The 16,727-nt window shown below is 42.0% G+C and overlaps 1 pseudogene; it reads right to left on the reverse strand.

Annotated features, from left to right (window-relative positions):
* Positions 1-3,246: 3,246 nt before the first annotated feature.
* On the reverse strand, positions 3,247-8,692 carry LOC147431811 (uncharacterized; annotated as a pseudogene).
* Between the last annotated feature and the right edge of the window lie 8,035 nt (positions 8,693-16,727).

The raw sequence follows: 16,727 nt of genomic DNA on the forward strand, positions 1-16,727 counted from the left end.
TGGAGGTGGACCAATGAGAATTAAGCTAGAGTAAATCTAGTTTAATTAATTTAAAAACACTTAATAAAAGAACCAATGAGAATTAAGTCCTCTAGAAGACTATTGGACAGTCTCCCAAGGCGTCCAATGAGCATTCAGCAGCCCAATGCCTTGCCTGATTCCTATTGGCCAGGAGGCAAAGGGGTCCAATGAGAGTTTAGTTGAATTATTAAATTACCTAAAGCTCTCACAAAAGGGGAAAGGGGGACACATGTCAGAAGGCTATCATTTATGCTGCTTAATAGTCATTGGCTTGACCTGGGGAGGTCCAATGAGGGTAGAGCAAGAGAAAATAGCAAGAGGGCTCGCCCAAGAGAGAGAGAGGGCTGATTTTTGCAAGGTATTATCACACACACACTCTCACACAGTCTATGTGAGAAGCAAGAAAAAGACTATCTCTTCCCAAGCTTTAATGGAGAGCTCATCACCTACTCCAAGCTTGTGAGATAGAAGCCTACATCGACACACTCTTGGCATCTGGATGCAAATCCAACCAAGAGCCAAGCTTCAATGCATGCTCATCTCCTCTACCATGTTAATTACTAAGCTAAGCTATGCTAATATGAGTGATTATGTGAGGAGATGTACATCTTTCTAGTAAGATACTCCTTTTTCCTCTCAATGTACTCTCATACCCTGCTAGCTCTCACCATCTTCGAAGGTGTGTGAGGTCTTGGGTCTGAGACCGGAGATAATTGATGTTGTGTTTGCTAAGTGTTTTGCTTAGTGCATGAAGCTTTCATCTTCATTGCACTAGCTCGTCTTGAAGGAACACAAAGAATTATATTGTACAATGTCTCTCTTGATGGGAGAAACCATAATACAAAGCCTTTTGGAGGGGGGACCGGCTCCATGCAAATCCGGTCCTCAACTGTTGTCAATAGTTTAATTTCTCTCTCTTTTGAAAGTATTGTTCATGCTATCTAACTAGGTGTTATGCTTTTTGTTGCTCTCTCCACCCAAGCACTCTTGTAATTTCTCATTAGGAATCTATTCTAATGAAATGCCCACTATGTTCATGCTAATTTCCGCTACACACAAGTTTTTAGGCCATTAAATGTTACAAGTACATCGCCTGGTATTCTAAAATAAAAATTGGTCTAACCATTCTGACATTTTTCTAGGGATCTACAATATTATAGCTTTCAAATAAATGAGTGCTCACTACCTCAAAAATTCTACTAGATGGTTTACATTTTACTCCAAATTAGCATGTTTTTAGACAGTTTGGGGTGTACACACATGTCGGGCTACAAATACCTAAATGAGAGTTCAATTTAGTCTACCATGCACTTCATGAGAACTATAACTCTTCCTAGATGTCATCGACACAAAGAAGCCAATTATTTGCTTTTTCCATTCATAATGAGAAGGAGATTATTCACGACATTCTATTTCCCAACTACAAAACACTGTAATACTAGTAGGTTATATTGTAGAGGAAAAAAATTGGAGGCTTGTATCAAGCTCCAATGATAAGGTATATATAATACACAATGAAAAAGAGATGGTATGAAAATAATATGCACAATAGCAATTAAAAAACATTATAGAACAAAGTATTTTCTTCCTCAAAGATAAAGCAATCTCTTATTAGAGCCGTTCAAAGTAACACAAAGATAACATGTCAAGGTCCCAACTTATAACCAAAAACAAATGCTTCCATCTCAACATGCATAACCTATTGGTATTACCACCACACTTCCACAAACTTGCACATACCACTCTTCAACCAGCATAAGTTACAATGAACATAGTCGCAAGGATAGATAGACCTAATGCACAATAGCATACAACCATTTGGAAAAGAACCATATGTACATTGACCAAAATAGTAGCCATAATAAGCATTCTAACATCTTCAAAACTATTCATTGCATTGTAATATATCCCTAGCCATAACAAGGAAACAATGCCATAATAACCATAACTTGGCACATGTTCCAAATCCATGTTTCAACAAAAACATAAAAGCCGACAAAAATACAAGGCAAGATAGAGACCAAGACGACTAATATATACCTAGATGAATCCAGGAAAAGACCAAATTCACCTATAACAAAAAAGTGCAGCTATAAGCTCATGGTTGTGAACCACAAGACGATATAACCGTTCAGCTACATCATGCATAGTATCCACAAATATTAGGACATCCCCACTAACTTCATCAGCGCCCAATAGTGGGTGTAGAACCACACATAAACATATGCTCCCACACACACACACCCCACACGCACGCACCCATGAGCATACACCCATATGAAACTCTGCGAACTGAGTTTTTGTCATTTGCTCTAGAGATGAAGGGCAGACTCAGCCATGATCAAGTCTGGCACAAAACAAAAGCATTAGATAGAAAGAATCAAACCAACAAAGATAAAGTTGATAGGGCTATGCACCTATCAACAAGTCGCATTAGATAGAAAGAATTAAACCAACAAAGATAAAGTTGATAGGGCTATGCACCTATCAACAGGTCGCATTAGATAGAAAGAATTAAACCAACAAAGATAAAGTTGATAGGGCTATGCACCAAGACGAATAAAGCCATAATAACCATAGCTTAGCACATGTTGCAATTCCATGTTCAAAATACATGGCAAGATAAATTATCATCTCAATACATACGCATAAAGCACCTCACAAACTTTGATGCAAAGATATACATGGTGAAACACACTTGACGAGGCAAATAATGAAGAAACCTAATCACCAAGTCTGGCATAATTTAGAATCCCTTCCATAACCAAGCATGTCATGAGCCTGATGCAGAAACAGCAATGCAAAGCACAATTCCAAGTGACAAAAGACTTGGCAAAATGCCTCATATAAATGATACATAATATCCATGTCGCACTAAAACTGGCCAAAATGTCTATCATCACTATCTGCTACCACTGCAATCAAAACACAATCTTCCATGTAATAGTTACTTTAGCCACTACATGTGTATCCGCTGCTACCAAAAGGAAGGTATAAGCCGCTGCCTGCAGGATACCATAAACATGACGCAAAGGTGAGCAGGCTTATGATGCCATAACCATATCACAAGTGGGAAAAAACCATGATGATACATCCATACAAGCAAGAAGAGAGCTAATACAAAAGGCTTTTGCATAGTATACATACCTAAAAAAACCCAGCCATGATAAGAAGCCAGCCATAAACAAAAACCAACCATCGCCGAACACCAGCCATGAACAAAAACTAGGATTTTGCAGCAAAAACTAGCCAATAGCTTGAAACCTGCAAACCCTTTCCTGCAAACAAACAAAAGAAGGAGTGAATGAGCACAAAACCTATTTTGTAGCAAAACACACCAGCATTCTGCAACAAAAACCAACATTTTACATCAAAAACCAGCCAATAGCTTCCCACCTGCAAAATCTTTCCTGCAAACAAACAAAAAAGGGAGTCAATGAGCACAAAAACCAGCCATGTATGCAAAAAATACCCACACATAAAGAGAGAGTGATACAGAGAAGTTACATAAGGGTGGATGACGTCATCTAGAGACTCTTGAGCACCCATCATAAACAAAGTCGATAACAACCCTTGCATGGAATTCCTTGAAGCAAGGGTCAGCACACATAACCTTTTGACACTTACCACACCCCCAAATGGTGCGTGATAGCTTTGAGCTATCAACCTCCTTATGCTCCGAAAGAAGCTTCTTTCGCTTAGCTGAACAAACGACACAGTACTTGCTGGCCACATCATGCAAACGGATAGGAAAGTGACCATTGTATGCATCCTCAACAACTGGCCTCTTTCACATCTAAGGCCGAAATGCATTGTCCACTAGCTGCTCATGCATATGGAGCATAAAGTCAAATCTACACACATCCTTTTTTCCATACATTTCCTTCCATATAATCCAACAATTTGTAAAAACAGAATCCATGAGACCCCAAAAACCTGCATGCCACCACTTAAAACCATGCATTGTACTTTTGCAAGCTATAGCCACTACCAAGAACCATGCTAAAAGACATCACAACCAGCCTTGCATGCATTATATTTCACGGCAAGTGCCGGACATGGGAAAGGCAATCTCTTATCACCAACCATGCGCAACACCTCACCTTTTTGCACACCATAGAAATTAGAAGCAAAAAGAATCTCTTTTTTGTCCATCCAAGAACAAGCAACAAGACCTTGCTTCTTACAATAAGCAAACCGAAAAGCACCCCATGCTCTCTTACCCAAATGCAACATTTGGGTGGCGGGAAAGTGCTTCCTGTTACATACATAAGTGTCGGTGCCACCTTGACCTTCACTTCTTAGGTGCTCCATAGATTCCAAACGTGGATACCAAATTTATGAGGCTTTTTGGGATTGTAAACCCTGCATGGATTCAATTTACACTTAGAAGGAATTATGCGTTCATCCACAGCCACACATTGACCTAATTATAATGCTTTTGAAAAGTGTAATTCAACCTCTCCTCTAGCTCAAGCAATTGCCATAACCTGTGCTTTCTAGTTCCCCGAGGTGGTCTTTGTGCATTGTCCCGTAAATGCAAAAACCTTTTGATTCACTGGAATGTAGTTTGACTCATCTTTTCACCAAAATTAGGAAATAGAAGGGAGCCTCTTACCTCATATTTCCAATAATGTTGCTTTGATGGCATGTAGTGTAGTGCCATGCCCAAATCTACATCCATGAAGCGAAGGAAAGAATGCCGATCTATTGGAGCCCATCTTCGCATGGAGTCATGCAACCAGCCACACCTTTGCCTCTCTTTCTCGGCATATGCATTAGTCTCACTAATAACATGGAGCCCATCTATTGGAGCCCATCTTTGCATGGAGTCATGCAACCAGCCACACCTTTGCCTCTCTTTCTCGGCATATGCATTAGTCTCACTAATAACATGATCAACAAGGTCAAGTGGAAAGAGCATAAAAAAAAACTGGCAATATTCACGTGGCATATGTCCCAAGTCTGGTCCCTTGACACCATTGGAAGGTGGAAGAGCCCGAAATTTATCATGTGGCTCTTTCTCTAATTCATCACCACTCTTCCACTGTGGAGGAATCACATCAACAAAATGTGCATCTCCATCAAGAGAGTCATCAAGTACAGGACCCTCCGCTTCCAATACTTCATTGTCACCACATTCAACCCCCTCACCTTCTGATGCATGCTCATCATCACTTTCATCATCATTAGCAACATCAAATGGGCTGCTTGAAGGGCCAGGTCTGCCCCCTGCATGAGAAGGCTTATATTTTCTAGGTCGGCCACCACATGCAGATTTACTATATTTGGGTGATACATTTTCGGGTGTGTCATTTGCAGGCATGCATGATGCTTTTCGGGTGTGTCATTTGCAGGCATGCATGATGCTTTTGGTCTACCCCGATTACGTGATTTAGGTGGTCTTCCAGGACACCTACCAAGTGGGGTTGGGTCAAGTGGAGTCTCTTCAGCCTCTTCTTCAACATGCGTTATGTTCTATGTAAAGTGTGAGCTTTGTCCTAAGGTGTGAGTCAAGGAGACGAGAGTGGATTTATCCCACATACTGTGGAGCAAGGCTGTAGATCTACTTAAAGCTCGTTTCTTGAGTCAATAAACAACAACTCATTTTGCACTACATGCTTGTCTATGGTGAGCTTGTGCTAAGCTAAGTCAATACTCAAGATTGTGTTTATGAGTCCAAGCTAATTCTATCTTGGAACCTAATTCACTTGAGTGATAACCTTGCTTACACACACTCACACACTTGCAACATGTTTCTCTTTCATCCACCATAGCTAGCACGATCCAATTCCTAACATTTGGTATCAGATCCATGGTGTGCTAGCTAGGATTGTTGTTATGCATTTGTGTGTTAGTACAATTAGCATTCATTGATCATCATTAGATAGTTCCATTATATTTTCTCTTCTAATTGCATACCGCACCCTTGATTAGTATTCCATTGGCTAGCATGAGCATGTTCTTGAGCTAAAGACTCTTGAGCCACTACTCACTGGCTAATTGGAAACCTAATTAGCATTAGATTGCATTCAATTTCCATCAAGAACTTGCATTTTGCATTCAACGGTTGCTCCTTATTTTAGGATAATTGGCATTTGCAATTGGTGTGTGTGTGTAGCCTACCTCAAGAGCTTTCAATCAAGCACAACCACACAAAATTTGAGCTAGATATTGTCAATTAACACTTTGAACAAAGTTGAAACTAACAAAGCCTCATTCTCTATTTTTTATGATAGCTAATCCTTTGTGTGTGTGTGTTTTGACTCCTTTAATGCTCATCAACCTTTTTTCACACCTCCTTTGTGAGCCCACGTGGTGGGACGCCCTGTTTTTGGGGGCCTTTGACCCTTTTTAAAGGCAAAGGGGCCACACACTAAGGCGCTTAGTGGGCGGACTCCAAATGAAAGCAGCAAATTGCATTGATATCACGAGGCGGGTCCGCCACTAGCCCGACCGGCTGCTGCCTTTCTTCGTGCGCCCGTCCGACGGCTTTTCTCATTGGCTGGCGACCGAGTGCGCGGAGCGCGCCCCTCCGACCGGCCGCGGACCTCAAGCCCGAGCGCTCAACTGCCTTTTAAAGTGACTTCGGGTCCGCCCCTATAAGGCCCCCCTTCCCACGGCACTGCCTCAAGCATCAAAGGCCTTCAAGCCTCGCCTTGCCAACTGGGCCTAGCACCGGGTCCCGCCTGCGTGATTGCCGAGCACCTCCAAGAGGCCCAAAGCTCCAAGGCACATTTCGGAGGGCTTTTTAAGCCCCTACTCCCACAAGCATAATCAAGAAGGTGTATCCATAACCTCCAACCCCCTCAAGGGGGCAGTCCCACAAACCTGCTGCCTCAAGCCGCCAAGACCCTTTAAGGGCTTGCTCCCACAAAGCTGCAGCAAGGTTTTTAAGGCCTTCCAGAAGGCATTCAAAGGCGGATCTCATCGCGCTTCAAAAGGCATTTCTAACCAATTTAAGGGATGGTGAAACTTAAAAATTTTATCGAGCATCCAAGAGCTTCCAAAGGGGCCGTTCTCACCGACTGCAGCACTACCAAGCTTCAAGGAGTTCTTTCGAGCATCAAAAGCAAAAACAAAGAATCATTTCCCCTATATGTGAAGAGGGGCTTCACCGACAGTGAAGAGGAGCTTCACATTTGAAGGGAAAAATCCAAAGTACAAATTAAAATCTTGCAGCCAAGCACAACAAATTTCTTGCAATGTATGTAATTATATTTGTCTACATGGATGACATTGTGTGCTTTTGTAATGGGATAGACACTGGCATTGGAGAGTCTCCAAATTGCTAAAATCTCTCCATGTGTGAAAACTTTGTGACAAATTGTATGAGAAACACCTCATGCTTGGGCTCTCGGAGTATGACCAAGATGGAAGAGAGAATTAATTTTTGCATAAACCTTTTCATAGGATATTTTAGCATATTGTTGCATGTCATTATGACGCATGGAATAAAGCCTGATTGTACCACAAAAAGGGGGAACAGAAGTACTCATTCGAGGGGAGGATACAAAGTCAGACCATGAAGCAATGAAAAGCAACAATAGAAGCAACGAAGGCAAGAGACCTCACAGAGGATCAGCTCACATAGTAGAAGACAAAAAAGACGAAGACGAAGGCAGCGTTTGGGAAGACCCATTTTGAAGATGCAGACTCTCTACTTGTAGGGGAGGACTTTTTCTTGTGTGGATACCAGCTTATCATCCTGTGTGGACATCACCATCCTTTGTGGATCTTTCTTGTGTGGATTTTACCATCCTGTGTGGATATCACCATCCTTTGTGGAATTTATTTTCCTGTGTGGATATCCCCATCCTATGTGGATTTTGTTAGCCTGTGTGGATCATGCATCTTCAGTATCTTGTCTTAGTCCAAACCTCAAGGGGAGGATTGTAAAGTGTGAGCTTTGTCCTAAGGTGTGAGTCAAGGAGAGGAGAGTGGATTTATCCCACATACTGTGGAGCAAGGCTGTAGAGCTACTTAAAGCTCGTTTCTTGAGTCAATAAACAACAACTCATTTTGCACTACATGCTTGTATATGGTGAGCTTGTGCTAAGCTAAGTCAATACTCAAGATTGTGTTAATGAGTCCAAGCTAATTCTATCTTGGAACCTAATTCACTTGAGTGATAACCTTGCTTACACACACTCACACACTTGCACCATGTTTCTCTTTCATCCACCATAGCTAGCACGATCCAATTCCTAACATTCTCTTCCCCCCCAACAAGCATTGCATCAAAATCATTTGCATCCCCCAAATTACGTTTTGATAACATAGGTGCATGAGTTGATTCACCAATTCCAAATGAAGAAGGTGGAGGTGTAGATTCTTGTCTTACCTCACGGTTTCTTTGAGGAGAATGCAGCCGTTGAGAGCTCCGCACAACAAATTCTGCAACATCATCCCATGAAGCTGAATAATCCTTTGAATCCCCCTCAAATCGGCAAGAGAACTTCTGCTTTTTAACTGAGTATTTTTGTAGGACACCAAAAAAGAAGACCTCTGTATGCTTTTCTCCAAATTCTTGCTCAGCCCATGATGCCCCAAACCAAGCTGTCGGGGCCTGCAAGAGTGCACCTTCTTGGGCTTGCAAAAACTTTGGGTAGCGTCCAGCGCGTCAGCAACCAACTTCCTCTGCAGCATAACGCCTCTGATTTGACGCCATATGCGCTGCAAAATTCGGCAGCTCCAAGAGGGGAAAAATCGATTTTTGCCAAACCCCGCTCAAGGGCTCACTCAATTTTGAGGTTTGGGGCTTTCAACCTCATCCCTTGGATCCCCTCTTCAACCTATGGTCAAGATCCGCCCCCAATTTAGAGCCTAGGCACGCGCATGGAAGCATTTTTCCTGCACGACATGCCATGGACAATTGGCCAATTGTCACAACATCCATCAATTAAATTATTCATTGAGTTAATTACCCAACCTTGCTGGCATGCAACCGGTTTGAAATTAATTCCAAGTTTTTTTCAAGTCTTTTGAGAAATTTGAGGATTGGTCCCATGTACTAGTCCTATTTAGAATTAATTCGGGCAAAATTGTGAGTTAACAGGACATAAAAGTGTCCTAGGACATAATCTCTCTTGTTACCAACCTAGTGTTAAGCTCTTGTTTGAATAAAGGTCAAAATGAACTAGGAACCAAGAGATTATAACTCAAGGAGCTTAATCAAAATTTAAACTAAGATTCAAACTTTATCGAGAAGATGTGACGTGGATAGCCCTAGCATAACATAGAAGATTTAAGTGTGAACATTGTTTTACATGCTTGGAAAAGGTCCGTGCAAGTGTTTACCTGTGGGATACAATGGTGTATCATCCGCAAAAAAACGTATTCTGGTTTCTCGGGATGTAGTGTTTGTGGAAGATTCTGTTCAGCCCTTGCTGCCATATACTAGAGACAATAATGTAAGCTCACAAGACATTTATGACACTTTGTTTCCCCTTTTCACTGGTGGAAATACGAATGTAAGTTCCAATGAGGCAAATGTACAGCCTATGGGGGTTTCTGAAAATGTTTTAGATCAGCCTATTACTGATGCAGATGTACATGATGTACTTGATGAGGAAACGGCTGAAAATGAGCAGGCTAGAGGTATGCCAAAATAGTTGGTGCACACTTTGCGTGAGAGTAAATTGGATGCACCTTTGTCTAGTCGTACTCGTTCAGGCTCTCGCCATGCATTTTATGCATCAGACTGTTATGATTTGGCTGTGTCTAGCTTACATGATGTTGAGGAGCCTCTGTCTTTTGATGAAGCACATAATTCAAAAAATTGGATGGCTACCATGCAATCACAATATGATGCACTCATAGAAAATGACACATGGACTTTATGTGATTTGCCTCCTGGCAAAAAGGCCATTGGTACAAGTGGGTTTACAAGTTGAAACGCAAGCCGGATGGTGAGATTGATCGCCATAAGGCTCGACTTGTTGCAAAGGGTTATGCACAACAAAAAGGCATAGATTATGAAAAGACTTTTTCTCCCACTTGTCGTATGACTACTGTACGTTTTCTATGTGCATTGGCAGCTCATTTTGGTTGGGATGTACATCAATCAGACATTGTTACTGCTTTCTTGCATGGTGACATATTTGAGGAAGTTTATGTAACGTAGCCTCGCGGTTTTGTGATAAAAGGACTAGAGGACAAAGTGTGTAGATGTAAGAAGGCTTTGTGTGGGTTGAAGCAATCTCCTCGTGCTTGGTATGAGAAAGCTGACACTCATTTGGTTAAACGAGGCTTTCATAACAATCCAACAGAAAGCACATTGTATGTAAAGCGTGAGGGTGATGTACTTCTCATTGTGGTTCTTTACGTCGATGATTTGTTGATCACTTGACCAAATGAGAGACATATTGCTGAATTTAAGGCTGATTTGAATGCTACTTTCAAGATGAAAGATTTGGGGCTGTTGCATCATTACTTGGGTATACAGTTTAAGCAGTGTGATGGTGGTATTGCCTTGTGTCAGAAAAGTTACATAGAGACATTGCTATGTAAGTTTGGACTTGAGGATTGCAAACCTATTGCCACTCCCATGGAAACAGGTTTGAAGTTGAGTCTACATGATGCTGGCGATCCTGCTGATGTCACTCTTTACCAAACTGCTGTTGGCTGCCTCATTTATGTATGCAACACAAGGCCGGACATTCAGTTTGCAGTCTCATAGGTCAGTAGATTTATGGTCTAAGCATTGGCAGGCTGTCAAGAGGATTTTCCGTTACCTTCAATGGCCCTTTACATCTTGGCTTGTTTTATCCCAAGGGGGGATCATTGCCGCCAGACTTACATGCTTTTTCGGAATCATATTGGGCTGGTTGTTTTGACACGTGAGTGTCCACAAGTGGTTTTTGTTTCATGCTTGGCAGTTCATGTATATCATGGTTGAGCAAGAAGCAACCTACTGTGGCCACTTTGAGTTGTGAGGCTAAGTACAGGGCAGTCTTCACAGCTGTAGTTGAGTGTGTATGGCTCAGACGCCTTATGGCTGATTTGGGTGTTGGACAGGACACTGCCAACACTATCTACACTGACAGTCAAAGCGCATTGGCAGTTGCGAGGAACTTAGTTTTTCGTGCTCGCACAAGCACATTGAGGTGCATTACCACTATGTCAGGGAGAGGCTCTCAGCAGGAGAGATGAGCTTGGCTTATGTGCCAACGCAGGACACCCTTGCAGATCTTTTCACAAAGGCATTGTCTCATGAGAAGCTTGAAGCTTTCTGCAAAGCTTTGGGCTTACTCCTCTTTGTGGACTGATCCTGTCCTTAGGGCATGGCACTTCCCTTTACTCATGTGCCAGCTCTTGTTCACCGCATCACTCCAGGGGGGATTTGTTACTATATACATGTGGTAGTGATGTGTGTGAACACACTAGGACCGCCGGGGCATTTTTTCCCTCTTTAGGAGGTTTTTTCCCCCGTGCATTGTATATACGCCCATCACTCTAGGGCTATCTATCTTTCCATTACACACTAAGTAACACACTCTCTATTGTGTGCCTTGAGCTTCCTTCATCTTCTCCAAGCTGTGTGTGTTTCTTTGCAATCCTAATTCCAACATACATGTGGTAGTGATGTGTGTGAACACACTAGGACCGCCGGGGCATTTTTATCCCTCTTTAGGAGGTTTTTTCCCCCGTGCATTGTATATATACCTATCACTCTAGGGCTATCTATCTTTCCATTGCACACTAAGTAATACACTCTCTATTGGGTGCCTTGAGCTTCCTTCGTCTTCTCCAAGCTGTGTGTGTTTCTCTGCAACCCTAATTCCAACAATTGGTATTAGAGCAGGTTGCATCCTCCCCGGCTTAGTCGCCAGCTGCTCCAGTATACGCCTGCTCACTTTCTCTGATTTCAATGAGCTTTGGCGAGTGTTTGCAGGTCGACAAATAATTCGGGTGAGCTCATACAGCTCGGTCTGCTTAGATTTTTGATTTGGGCTCATTTCGGCCTCCGTTTCCACTATAGGCAAGTCTGCACAGGCAATTTCGTCATTTTGTGCAGAATTTCTGCTAGTGTCGTTTTCTGCATAACAGGTGCCTTATAGTCTTCTACGGTTTGTGCTATATAGCATGTGTTGTTCTCGCTCTGTTTCTCCTATTTTTGGGCAGTTTTAACATCAGGCGCAACATTTACCATGGCTGACAACAACAACACAGATGTGTTCAAGATGTTTGCTGCTGAGGACAGGTTGGATGGGGATAACTACCCTATGTGGGCTTATATGATGTAACATGTTCTTGTGTCAAAGGGCGTCAGGAACATTGTGCAGGGCATTGATGTACGTCCTGGTTCTGTGGATGTAGGCAATGTTGAGGATGTTGCTGGTCTTGCTGCAAGGATTGATGTTGTTAGAGTTGTTTTGCCTACGGCAGAACAAGATCGTTGGGATGTTAAGCATGCGCAGGCTCATGCATTGATTGCGTTGTCTATGAAGTGCACCATTGTTCCTCACATCCGTTCAGCAAAAACTGCAAAACAGGCTTTGGATATTTTGGTTGGTCTTTATGCAAGTCGCAATGAGGCTAAAATTGCTTTGTTGCATAAAGAGATGGAGTCGAAGATTATGCATGAGGAAGATGATATGGACACTCTCCTTGCTAGTGTCAAGGATATCAATGAGCAGCTTATTTCTGCAGGTGAAGTCATTTCAGACAGTTCCCTTGTGCAGACTGTTCTTGATGCCTTACCAGATTCCTACCAGACTTTTGCTAGTACTTGCAGACTGATGACCCAAGGAAATCTTGAAGTTGTCAAGTTTGATGCATTATGCACATTGCTGTTGCAAGAGTCACTTTCTAGAAAAAACAGAACTAGGCAGAGTGCAGTTGAACAGGCTTTTATTGCTTCTCAAGGAAACGGTGGTAACAGTAATGCAGCCACTTCTTATGGTTCTGCTCTACGAGTGGCAAAAATTATGTTCCCAATGCTTCTGCTGACAGCACTTCGTCTGGCAATTCTGGTGATAAGGACAAAAAGAAGAATGCCATTACTGTAAAGCTAATGATCACTTGATCAAGTCGTGTCCTAAGTTGAAGGCCAAAGAGGCTAAGAAGAAAGAGGGTGGTTCCACTGCAAATGCTGGTTCCACTACAAATGCAGCCATTGTTGAGTCTTCTGTGAAAGGAGACTGTGATGCTGATGTTGATGTAGAATGGGCTTTTAGCGCAGAGTGCACTTACAATCCTGTTGTCCATGATGCATGCTTGTCAATTGCTGTAGATTCACATGTGTCGTATTTTGACAGTGGTGCTACAAAACACATTACCTCACATCGTGAATTTTTTACCTCTCTCGAGTCTGTCCCTCATGGGAATTCTTTCACTTGTGCCAACAATGCCTCTTATCCAGTTCAGGGAGTTCGAAAGATTGTGCTTACTGCTGCAAATGGCAGTTCCTTCACACTTGTTGATGCACTTTATGTACATGGGATCAAGAAGAATCTCTTGTCTGTATCCGCACTTGCTAGACTTGGACTTATAGTCAAATTTGTGGATGACAAATGTACAGTTCATGATCTCAGTTTTGGTGATGAAATTGTTGGATCTGGCCTTTTGTGTCGTGGGCTGTATAAGCTCACTTTGTATGACAAGTGTGAAAAAAATTTTGCAAATGCTGCTGCAAATTCAAGGGCTATTTCAGATGCAAAACTTTGGCATGCACGTTTTGGTCATCTGAATTTTTCTAGTTTGCTGCGTTTGTAGAAATCTGATATGGTTGCTTCTTTGCTGCCTCTTGAAGCACCTGTCAAACATGTTTGTGAAGGCTGTAGTTTGGGTAAGATGCAGCGTTCTAAGTTTCCAAAGGATGGTTCAGTTCGGGCCACATGCAGGTTGCAGCTTGTGGATAGTGATATTTGTGGGCCCATGCAAACTCCATCCTTGGGCAATTACCTGTACTTCGTGAGTTTCATTGATGATTACTCCAGGCATGCATGGGTATTTCCACTTTAAAGCGAAGTCCGAAGTTTTTATGTGCTTCAAACAATTTCTGGCTATGGTTGAAAATGTCTCGAAATGTACTATGGGCACCCTCCGTTCCGATCAAAGGGGGGAGTATATGTCTCATGAATTTAATGCATTTTTGGCTAGTCGTGGGATAAAACACCAATGTACAGTGCCTTATACACCTCAGCAAAATGGTGTTGCTGAGAGGAAAAACAGGTCACCTACAAAAATGGCACGATGTATGGTCAAAAGTCAAGCTTTGCCGCATTCTTTTTGGCTTGAGGCCATCATGTGTGCCACTTATGTACTTAGCAGGTGTCCTACGAAAGCTTTGTAGTCTATTACTCCATATGAATCATGGCATGATAGAAAGCATTCTATTGAGCACATGCGTGTTTTTGGCTGTTTCGTATATGCTTTGGTGCCATAAGTGCAGCATAGAAAATTGGATGATAAGGCTGTCGAATGTACTTTTGTTGGTTGATGTGTTGAAAGCAAAGGTTACCGGTTGTATAATCCGCAAACAAAATGTATTCTGGTTTCACGAGATGTAGTGTTTGTGGAAGATTCTGTTCAACCCTTGCTGTCATGTACTAGAGACAGTAATGTAAGCACACAGGACATTTATGACACTTTGTTGCCTCTTTTCAGTGGTGAAAATACGAATGTAAGTTCCAATGAGGCAAATGTACAGCCTATGGGGGTTTCTGAATATGTTTTAGATCAGCCTATTACTGATGCAGATGTACATGATATACTTGATGAGGAAAGGGCTGAAAATGAGCAGGCTAGAGGTATGCCAAAATGGTTGGTGCACACTTTGCATGACAGTAAATTGGATGCACCTTTGTCTAGTCATACTCGTTCAGGCTCTTGCCATGCATCTTATGCATCAGATTGTTATGATTTGGCTGTGTCTAGCTTACATGATGTTGAGGAGCCTCTGTCTTTTGATGAAGCACCAAATTCAAAAAATTGGATGGCTGCATGCAATCAAAATATGATGCACTTATAGAAAATGAGACATTTACTTTATGTGATTTGCATCCTGGCAAAAAGGCCATTGGTACAAAGTGGGTTTACAAGTTGAAATGCAAGCCGGAGGTCTCACAAAAGGGGAAAGGGGGAAACTTGTCAAAAGCTCTCACAAAAGCTCTCACTTAAAGCTCTCACAAAAGGGGAAACGGGGACACTTGTCAAAAGCTCTCACTTAAAGCTCTCACAAAAGGGGAAAGGGGGACACTTGTCAAAAGGCTATCAATTATGCTTCTAATTTGTGATTGGCTAAGCTTTACAGGAGCCCCAATGGGAGGCCAGCATGAGCAAATAGTAAGAGGGATCGACCAAAATAAGAGAGAGGGATGCATTTTACTCTAACAAAAATGCTACACACACACACACACACACACACAACTCATGTGTCCAGGAAGAACTCCATCTCCTTCTCCAAGCATTCAGAAGTAGAGGCCTGCATCAACAACTCTTGGCTATGGAATGCAAATCCAACCAAGAGCCAAGCTTCAATGGCATGGATCATCTCCTCTACCATGCTAATTACTAAGCTAAGCTATGATAATATTAGAGTGACTATGTGATAAGAATACTTCTTTCTCATAAGATACACCTTCTTCCTCTCAATATTTCCTCATTCCCTTCTAGCTCTCACCATTTTTCAAGGTGTGTGAGGTCTTGGGACTGAGGCTAGGGACACTAGGTGTGTTTTTCAAGCATAATTTGGTGCATGAATCTTCCATCTTCATTGCACCAATGCGTTTTATCAAGGAGCACAAGAATTGTATTGTACAAAAGTCTCCTTTGATGGGAGAAGCTATAATACAAAGTTTTTATGGAGGGGGGACCGGCTCCATTGTGGGACGGGTGTCTAACCTCACTCCTATCTTATTGCAGACATAGCGAGAACCACGAATATAATTGTCAATCCATGGGACAAAGCTGACTCAACTAGTCCATGGAGGCTACAAGAGGTTGTCAATCTCTTGAAAAACAACAAACAACTCGCATCTAACTCAAGCTACACTCAAATGACTGAAATCACCAAAAGCTAATTGCTCATCGATAAACAAATCACATCCGTTACAGCATCAAATGACATCCAAACGTTATGAAACTTTTAGGACATGTTTATAAGACCTAAGCACACATGCTTATGGTCTCAAATCTCACTTTACGTCACGTGCAAAAATCACGATCATTAACAGCAGTGAGTTTTTGACCTAGTCGTTGTTAACATAGAATGCATCGAGTTGCTGAGCAATGATGCCCCAATACCCCACCTATACTTAGTTTTTGATTTTGAAGTGTAAATTTCTACTTATGATGAAATTATCTCACGGGTCAGCGATGGAAAAAGCTACAAAATACCGTGAAATGCTTACGTCAATGCGTAGAGCTCTTACCTGCGGTTACAATGCAACAAACACGACTGCAATGTGACAACCTGGGAGGGAGTAAGAATCCCGAGAAGGAGAGAAGTGAGTGTCGTTAGCTCACGCTGTGTTTCATTATCCAAAAACTTATATAAAACTTACAAAAATTGGCTTTTATACCTTAGCCAAGGTTTTTGTGGTCAAACCGAGATCTAAAACCGAGATCTAACTAAAGACAAGTTGATACAATCTGGAAGCTTGTAGCCCCGGCTCATCAATTACAATGTTCATCTAGAGAGTAGGAGTTACAATATTCCCAATTCATCAAAAAATTAAGTGTTTTTACAATGAAAGCTC

The sequence above is a fragment of the Adiantum capillus-veneris genome, chromosome 21 (genome assembly GCF_014529385.1).
Source record: "Adiantum capillus-veneris isolate H3 chromosome 21, ASM1452938v2, whole genome shotgun sequence".
Classification (NCBI taxonomy): domain Eukaryota; kingdom Viridiplantae; phylum Streptophyta; class Polypodiopsida; order Polypodiales; family Pteridaceae; genus Adiantum; species Adiantum capillus-veneris.